This window comes from Theropithecus gelada, chromosome 17 (assembly GCF_003255815.1).
Source record: "Theropithecus gelada isolate Dixy chromosome 17, Tgel_1.0, whole genome shotgun sequence".
NCBI lineage: Eukaryota > Metazoa > Chordata > Mammalia > Primates > Cercopithecidae > Theropithecus > Theropithecus gelada.
The window spans coordinates 19,865,154-19,873,372 of record NC_037685.1 but is presented as its reverse complement, the minus strand read 5'-3'; the positions used below and the strand labels follow the sequence as shown (position 1 = coordinate 19,873,372).

Below are 8,219 nucleotides of genomic sequence, written 5' to 3'. Positions count from 1 at the left end.
ACAGTAATAACACCTTCATAAGAACCAAAAATCAGATAAACACATATAGTACCTGGTTCCAAGTTCATATTACTGAAAGAGGCACTGAAGAGATAGGAAAAGCAGTCCTGAATTGTCCATGCCACTCCTCCCTCACCCCTGGCAACAGTGGTGGGGTGGTGCACAGAGCGTCTCTGGGCACCAGGAGAGGGAGAATACAGCAATTATGAGGCATTGAACACACTTCTGTCCTGTTAGAGCAGAAAAAGAAACTGGACCAAATTCAGCTGATGCCTGCCCACAAGGGAAGCATTTAAACCAGCTCTAGCCAGAGGGGAATCACTGATCCCAGGAGACTGAACTTGTGTGCCTGCAAACCTTGCACAGAGGGCTACAGCACTCTGAGTCTCCAAGTAAACTTGAAAGGCAGTCTGGGCTGTAAGAACTGCAACTCTTAGGTGAGTCCTATCGCTGAATTAGGCCCAGAGACAGTGGACTGGGGGTACACATGATATACTGAGAAACCAGGTGGGGCACAGAAGGGAGTTCTGGCATCACCCTTTCCCTAACACCAGGCTACACAGCTCAGCTCCAAAAGAGACCCTTTCCTTCCTCCTCAGGAGAAGAGAGGGAAGAGTTGGGAGGACTATGCCTTACATCTAGAATAACAGCAGAGCCACAGCAGGATAGGGCGTCAGTTGGAGTCTTGAAGCTCCTGTTTCAGGCCCTAGCTCCCTGAGACAGAAGGGAATCAGCTGCCTTGAAGGAAAGGACCAAGTCCTGGCAGCATTCATCACCTGCTAACTGAAGAGCGTTGGACCCTGAGTAGCCAGAAGCAATACCCAGGGACTACATCAAGGGCCTTGGATGAGCCTTTGAGACTTGATGGCCTCAGGTGAGATTCAACACATAACCAGCTGTGGTAGCTATGGGGAAAACTTCCTTCCACTTGAGAAAAGCAGAGGGAAAAGGGGACTTTGTCTTTCACCTTAGGTACCAGCATGGCCAGAGGAGGGTTGTGATGGTTAGTATTGAGTGTGTCAACTCGACTGGATTGAAGGATGTAAAGCATTGTTCCTGGGTGTGTCTGTGAGGGTGTTGCCAAAGGAGATTAACATTCGAGTCAGTACACTGAGAGGGGCAGACACACCCTCAATCTGGGTGGGCACCAGCTAATCAGTTGCCAGCGTGGCCAGCATAAAAGTAGGCAGAGGAATGTGAAAGGACTAGACTGGCTGAGTCTTCTAGCCTACATCTTTCTCCTGTGCTGAATGATTCCTGCCCTCAAACATTAGACTTAAGTTCTTCAGCTTTTGGACTCTTGGACCTTCGACCACAGACTGAAGGCTGCACTGTCAGCTTCCCTACTTTTGAAGTTTTGTGACTTGGACTGGCTTCCTTGCTCCTCAACTTGCAGATGACCTACTGTGGGACTTCACCTTGTGATCGTGTGAGTAAATACTCCTTAATAAATTCCCCTTTATATATACATCTATCCTATTAGTTCTGCCCTCTAGAGAACCCTGAATAATACAATGGTAGGGCACCAAGTGGGTTCTTGGAGTCCCCAACTCCATGACTCTTAGACTGCATTTCTGGACCTGCCCTGGGCCAGAGGAAAACTCACTGCCCTGATGGGTGAGTCCAAGGCCCGGCAGCATTCATGACAAGCTGACTTAAAAGACCTTGGGCCTTAAGGGAATATCAGCAGTAGTCTGGCAGTACTCCTCCTGACGTGTTAGTGGCTACAACATGAGGCTCCTCTGCCTTTAGAAAGGGGAGGGAAGAGTGGGAAGGACCGTATCATATGGTTTGTCAGCTCACCTGCAATACAACAGGACACCAGATAGAATTATAAGGTTTTTGACTTTAGTCCCTGACTCCTAGATGACACCTCTGGACCTACCCGGGGCTGAAGGGACCTCAGCGCCCTGAAGGGAAGGACACAGGCCTGGTTGGATTTGCCACCTTCTGATTATAGACCCCAGGGCCTTGAGTGAATATAGGTAGTAGCCAGGGAGTGGTTACAGCAGGCCTTAGGTAAAACCCAGTGCTGTGCTGGCTTCAGTTCTGACCCAGTATAGTCACAGTGGTGGTGGCCACAGAGTGCTTGTGTCACTCTACTTCCAGCTTTAGGCAACTCAGAACAAGGAGAGAGACTGTACATTTGAGAGAAAGAAATGGAAGGAAACAAGAGTCTCTGTCTGGTAATCCAGAGAATTCTTCTGTATCTTGTCCAAGACCATTAAGGCAGTACCTCTATGAGTCTGTTAGAACCACAGTGTTACTGGGCTTCCAGTGTCCCCTAAAGGAGATACATCTTCAATCACAACACCCAAGTTTTTAAAATATCTGAAAAGCCTTCCCAAGAAGGATGGCTGTAAATAAGCACAGAGAGTGAAAACTAAAATAAATACCTAACCCTTCAATGCCCAGACACCAAGAACATCTTCTAGCATCAACACCATCCAAGAAAAAATAACCTCACCAAATGAACTAAATAAGGCACCAAGGACCAATCCAGAAGAAACAGAGATATGTGGCCTTTCAGACAAAGAATTCAAAAGAGCTCTGTTGTAGAAACTCAAAGAAATTCAGGATAACACAGAGAAGAAATTCAGAATTCTATCAGATAAATTTAACAGAGACTGAGATAATTTTAAAAGAATCAAGCAAAAATTCTGCAGCTGAAAAAAATGCAGCTGGTATACTGAAGAATGCATCAGTCCTTCAATAGCAGAATGGGTCAAACAGAAGCAAGAATTAGTGTTATTTGAAAATACACAGAGGAGCCAGCTGAGGTGGCTCATGCCTGTAATCCTAACACTTTGGGAGACCAAGGTAGGCTGATCACTTGAAGCCAGCAGTTCAAGACCAGCATGGCTAACATGGTGAAAACTCATCTCTACTAAACATACAAAAATTAGCCAGGTGTGGTGGTTCATGCCTGTAATCCTAGTTACCTGGGAGGCTAAGGCACAAGAATCACTTGAACGTGGGAAGTGGAGGTTGCAGTCAGCTGAGGTCGTGTCTCTGCACTCCAGTCTGGGTGACAGTGCAAGGCCCTGTCTCAAAAATTAAATAAATAAATAAAATAAAATAAAGAAAGAAAAAGAAAATATACAGAGGAGACAAAAAATAAAATAAAATAAAAAACAATGAAGCCAGCCTACAAGATCTAGAAAATAACCTCAAAAGGGCAAGTCTAGGAGTTATTGGCCTTAAAGAGGAAGTAGAGGAAGAGATAGGGGTAGAAAGAAAAGACAGTAACAGAGAACTTCCCAAACCTGGAGAAATATATCAATATCCAAGTACAAGAAAGTTATAGACTATCAAGCAGACCTAACCCAAAGAAGACTGTTTTAAGGCATTTAATAATCAAACTCCCAAGGGTAAAGGATAAAGAAAGGATTGACTATAAAAGCAGCAAGAGAAAAGAAACAACTAATACACAATGACTCCAATATGTCTAATGGCAGACTTTTCACTGGAAAACTTACAGGCCAGGAGAGTGGCATAACATATTTAAAGTACTGCAGGAAGAAAGCTTTTACTGTGGAATGGTATAGCCAGTGAAAGTATCTTTCAAACATGAAGGACAAATAAAGACTTTCCCAGACAAACAAAAGCTGAGGGATTTCACCAATACCAGACCTGTCCTATAACACATGCTAAAAAGAGTACTTCAATCAGAAAGAAAAAGGCATTAATGAGCAATAAGTAATCACTTGAAGGTACAAAACTTCCTGGTAATAGTAAGTACACAGAATTTTGTATTTTACAAACACAGAATATTATAACACTATAACTGTGGTATATAAACTACTCTTAAGTAAAAAGACTAAATGATGAACCAATCAAAAATAATAACTACAATAACTTTTCCAGACACAGTCAATACAATAAGATATAAATAGAAACAACAACAAGCTAAAAAGCAAGGGGATAAAATTAAGTCATGGGATCAGGCATAGGGGCTCATGCCTGTAGTCCCAACACTTCGGGAGGCTGAGGTGGGCAGATCATGGGGTCAGGAGTTTGAGATCAGCCTGACCAGCATGGTGAAACCAGTCTCTACTAAAAATACAAAAATTAGCCAGGCGTGGTGACTAATGCCTATAATCCCAGCTACTCAGAAGGCTGAGGCAGGAGAATCACTTGAACCCAGGAGGCGGAGGTTGCAGTCAGCTAAGATCACGCCACTGTGTTCCAGCCTGGGCGACAGAGCAAGACTTTGTCTCAAATAAATAAATAAATAAATAAATAAATAAAACTAAGGCATGGAGTTTTTATTAGTGTTCTTTTTCCTTGTTTGTTTATGCAAATAGTGTCAAGTTGTTATCAGGTTAAAATATTGGGTTATAAGAGCATTTGCAAGCCTCATGGCAACCTCAAACCAAAAAAGAAACATAATGGATACACAAATTTTCAAAGCAAGAAATTAAATCATATCACTAGAGAAAATCACCTTCACCACAGGAAGACAAGAAGGAAAGAAACAAGGAAGAGAAGACCACAAAACAACCAGAAAACAATAAAATGGCAAAAGTAAGTCCTTATCAGTATCATTGAATGTAAATAGACTAACCTCTCTAATCAAAATACATATACTGACTGAATAAAAAAAACAAGACCCATTGATCTGCTGTCTATGAGAAATACATTTCACCTATATAGACACACAGAAACTGAAAATAAAGGGATACAAACAGATATTCCATGCCAATGGAAACCAAAAATAAGAGTAGGAGTAGCCATACTTACATCAGACAAAATAGACTTCAAGACAAAAATTACAAGAAGAGACAAAGAAGATCACCATATAATGGTAAAAATGTCACTACAGCAAGAGGATATAACAATTCTAAATATATATGTACCCAAAACTACAGCACCCAGATGTATAAAAGAAATATTATTAGAGGTCCTTTCCGCGCTACCTACAGAAGGGTCCATACGGCGTTGTTCTGGATTCCCTTCGTAACTTAAAGGGAAACTTTCACAATGTCCGGAGCCCTTGATGTCCTGCAAATGAAGGAGAAGGATGTCCTTAAGTTCCTTGCAGCAGGAACCCACTTAGGTGGCACCAATCTTGACTTCCAGATGGAGCAGTACATCTATAAAAGGAAAAGTGATGGCATCTACATCATAAATCTGAAGAGGACCTGGGAGAAGCTTCTGCTGGTGGCTCGTGCCATTGTTGCCATTGAAAACCCTGCTGATGTCAATGTTATATCCTCCAGGAATACTGGCCAGAGGGCCGTGCTGAAGTTTGCTGCTGCCACTGGAGCCACTCCAATTGCTGGCCGCTTCACTCCTGGAACCTTCACTAACCAGATCCAGGCAGCCTTCCGGGAGCCACGGCTTCTTGTGGTTACTGACCCCAGGGCTGACCACCAGCCTCTCACGGAGGCATCTCATGTTAACCTACCTACCATTGCTCTGTGTAACACAGATTCTCCTCTGCGCTATGTGGACATTGCCATCCCATGCAACAACAAGGGAGCTCACTCAGTGGGTTTGATGTGGTGGATGCTGGTTCGGGAAGTTCTCTGCATGCGTGGCACCATTTCCCGTGAACACCCGTAGGAGGTCATGCCTGATCTCTACTTCTATAGAGATCCTGAAAAGATTGAAAAAGAAGAGCAAGCTGCTGCTGAAAAGGCAGTGACCAAGGAGGAATTTCAGGGTGAATGGACTGCTCCAGCTCCTGAGTTCACTGCTACTCAGCCTGAGGTTGCAGACTGGTTTGAAGGTGTGCAGGTGCCCTCTGTGCCTATTCAGCAGTTCCCTACTGAAGACTGGAGTGCTCAGCCTGCCACGGAAGACTGGTCTGCAGCTCCCACTGCTCAGGCCACTGAATGGGTAGGAGCAACCACTGAATGGTCTTAAGCTGTTCTTGCACGGGCTCTTAAGCAACATGGAAAAATGGTTGATAGAAAATAAACATCAGTTTCTTAAAAAAAAAAGAAAGAAATATTATTAGAGGTAAAGAGAGAGATAGTCCCCAATACAATAATAGCTACAGAATTCAACCCCCAAGTTTCAGCATTGGACAGATCTTTCAAACAGAAAATCAACAAAGAAACATCAGACATAATCTGCACTATAAACCGAATGGATCTAATAGATATTTACAGAACATTTCATCCAAGGACTGCAGAATAAACATTCTTTTCCTCAACACGTGGATCATTCTGCAGGATAGACCATATATTAGGTCATAAAACAAGTCTTAAAACATTAAAAATATATGTATCAAGCCTATTGTCTGACCACAATGAAATAAAACTAGAAATTAATAACAGGAAATTTGGAAAATATATAAATACATGGAAATTATACAATATTCTCCTGAATGACCAGTGGATCAATGAAAAAATTAAGAAGAAAATTGAAAAATGTCTAAAAACAAATGATAAAGAAAACACAATATACCAAAACCGATGGAATACAGCAATAGCAGTACTCAGAGGGAAGTTTATACCTACAAGTGCCTACAACAAAAAAATAAGAAAAACTTCAAAAAATCAATCTAATGATGTATCTTAAAGAACTACAAAAGCGAGAACAAACCAAACCCAAAACTAGTAGGAGAAAAAAATAATAATAAAGATCAGAGCAGAAATAAATGAAATTGAAAAAAATACAAAACAAAAGATAAAATTGTTACAAAGTTGTACTTTTGAAAAGTTAAACTAAATTGACAAACCTTTAACCAGACTAAGTAAAAAAGAGAGAAGGCCCAAATAAATAAAATCAGAAATGAAAAAGGAGACACTACAACTGATACTGAAGAAATTCAAAGTATTATTATTGGCTACTATGAGCAACTATAATTTATTTATTTATTTATTTATTTGCCAATAAATTGGAAAATCTAGAAGAAATGAACAAATTCCTATATACATACAACTTACCAAGATTGAATCAAGAAGAAATACAAAACCTGAACAGACCAATAACAAATAATGAGATTGAAGCCATAATAAAATGTTTCCCAGTAAAGAAAAGCCCAAGACCTAATGGTTTCACTGCTGAATTCTACCAAACATCTAAAGAAGAACCAATATCAATCCTACTCAAACTATTCTGAAAAATTGAAAAAGAGGGAATACATCCAAATTCATTCTATGAATTTGGTATCTACCCTGATACCAAAACCAGACAAAGACATATCAAAAAGAAAAAAAAAAGAAAGAAACTTCAGGCCAATATATCTGATGAATACTAATGCAAAAACCCTCAACAAAATGCTAGCAAACCAAATTCAACAACATATTAGAAAGATCATTCATCACAACCAAGAGGGATTTATCCCTAGGATGCAAGGATGGTTCAACACACACAAATCAGTCATGTGTATGATACATTGCATCAACAGTACTAAGGACCAAAACCCATATGAGCATTTAAATTGATGATGAAAAAGCACTTGATAAAATTCAACATCCCTTCAGATAAAAACCCTCAAAACACTGGGGTTAGAAGTAACATACTTTAACATAATAAAAGCTACATATAACAGACTCACAGCTAGTATCCCATTGAATGGAGAAAAGCTAAAAGCCTTTCCTCTAAGACCTGAAACACAAGTATACCACTGTCATCGCTGTTATTCAACATAGTACTGGAAATCCTAGCCAAAGCAATCAGACAAGAGAAAGATAGAAAGAGCATTCAAAGTGGAAAGGAGGAAGTTGATTATCCTTGTTTGCAGGTGATATGATCTTATATTTAGAAAACTCAAAAGACTCCACAAGAAACTTACTAGAACTGATAAAGTTGCAGGACACAAAATCAACATACAAAAATAAATAACATTTCTATATGCCAACAGTGAACAATGTGAAAAAGAATTTTTTTAAAATACCATTTACAATAGCCACACATAAATTAAATACCTAGGAATTAACCAAAGAAGTGAAAAATGTCTAAGATTTCACACCACCAAGAATATTTCCTCTGAGGTTCTACTAGTCAAGTTAAGGACATAACTTGTGTCCTTTCTCTTTATTTTTTTCTCCTTTTTCCTTCCAAGCTGTGTTTGTGATTCTCCCTTGCACAATTATTCACTTGGTAATGGGCTATGGCAACAAATAGATTCTCAAGCCTAATGGCATTACCCATTCAGGGCTCAACATCATTTCAGTCTAAGAAAGTATTTCATTAGGGGTTTAGGATTCCCTAGTTAGGAATCCCCCGAGGCTATCAGAACGATTAAAACAAGATCTGTGGTT

General features: G+C 40.4%; 1 pseudogene across 1 annotated transcript; it reads left to right on the top strand.

Moving 5' to 3' along the window:
• The first annotated feature begins 4,908 nt into the window (after positions 1–4,908).
• Positions 4,909–5,948, top strand: LOC112610883 (annotated as a pseudogene). The gene has a single exon (XR_003116501.1). The product of XR_003116501.1 is annotated as a 40S ribosomal protein SA-like (transcript).
• The last annotated feature ends 2,271 nt before the right edge of the window (positions 5,949–8,219 follow it).